Consider the following 1,222-nt stretch of genomic DNA (forward strand, 5'->3'; position numbering starts at 1 on the left):
TGAAAAAAGGATATACAGAATGGGAGGAATAGAGCTAAGCAACAGTACATGTGAAAAAGACTTAGGTATACTAATAGATCATAGACTGAACATGAGTCAACAGTGTGATGCAGCAGCAAAAAAGGCAAATACAATTCTGGGATGTATTAACAGAAGCATACAGTCTAGATCACGTGAAGTCATTATCGGTCTTTACTCCTCTTTGGTCAGACCTCATCTGGAATACTGTGTACAGTTTTGGGCACCACATTTTAAAAAAGACATAGACAAACTGGAGCAAGTTCAGAGAAGAGCGACCAGAATGGTGACTGGTCTGCAAACTATGTCCTATGAGGAACGGTTGCAGGATTTGGGAATGTTTAGCTTGCAAAAAAGAAGACTGAGAGGAGACTTAATAGCTGTCTACAAATATGTCAAGGGCTGTCACATTGTAGAAGGATCATCTTTATTCTCATTTGCACAAGGAAAGACTAGAAGCAATGGGATGAAACTAAATGGGAGGAGACACAGATTAGATATTAGAAAAAACTTTTTGACAGTTAGGGTGATTAATGAGTGGAACAGGCTGCCACGAGAGGTGGTGAGTTCCCCTTCAATGGACGTCTTCAAACAGAGGCTGGACAGACATCTGTCTGAGATGATCCTGCTTTGAGCAGGGGGTTGGACCAGATGACCCAGGAGGTCCCTTCCAACTCTACCATTCTATGATTCTATGATTCTATGATTCTACTGTATGCTGTGTGTGGGGGACTTGTCTATATACCGTATGCTGTGTGGGGGGGACTTGTGTATATACCGTATGCTGTGTGTGGGGGACTTGTCTATATACTGTATGCTGTGTGTGGGGGACTTGTCTATATACTGTATGCTGTGTGGGGGACTTGTCTATATACCGTATGCTGTGTGTGGGGGACTTGTCTATATACTGTCTGCTGAGCCGTGTATCTAATCCTATGCTGTGTGATACTGTCTACTGAGCTGTGTATCTAATCCTGTCCTGTGTGATACTGTCTGATGAGCTGTGTATCTAATCCTCTCCTGTGCGATACTGTCTGATGAGCCGTGTATCTAATCCTCTCCTGTGTGATACTGTCTGCTGAGCTGTGTATCTAATCCTATCCTGTGTGATACTATCTGCTGAGCTGTGTATCTAATCCTATCCTGTGTGATACTATCTGCTGAGCTGTGTATCTAATCCTCTCCTGTGTGATACTGTCTGCTG

Source organism: Phyllobates terribilis, unplaced genomic scaffold (genome assembly GCF_046119375.1).
Source record: "Phyllobates terribilis strain yellow unplaced genomic scaffold, ASM4611937v1 Scaffold_66__1_contigs__length_7565176, whole genome shotgun sequence".
In the NCBI taxonomy this organism is placed as follows: Eukaryota; Metazoa; Chordata; class Amphibia; order Anura; family Dendrobatidae; genus Phyllobates; species Phyllobates terribilis.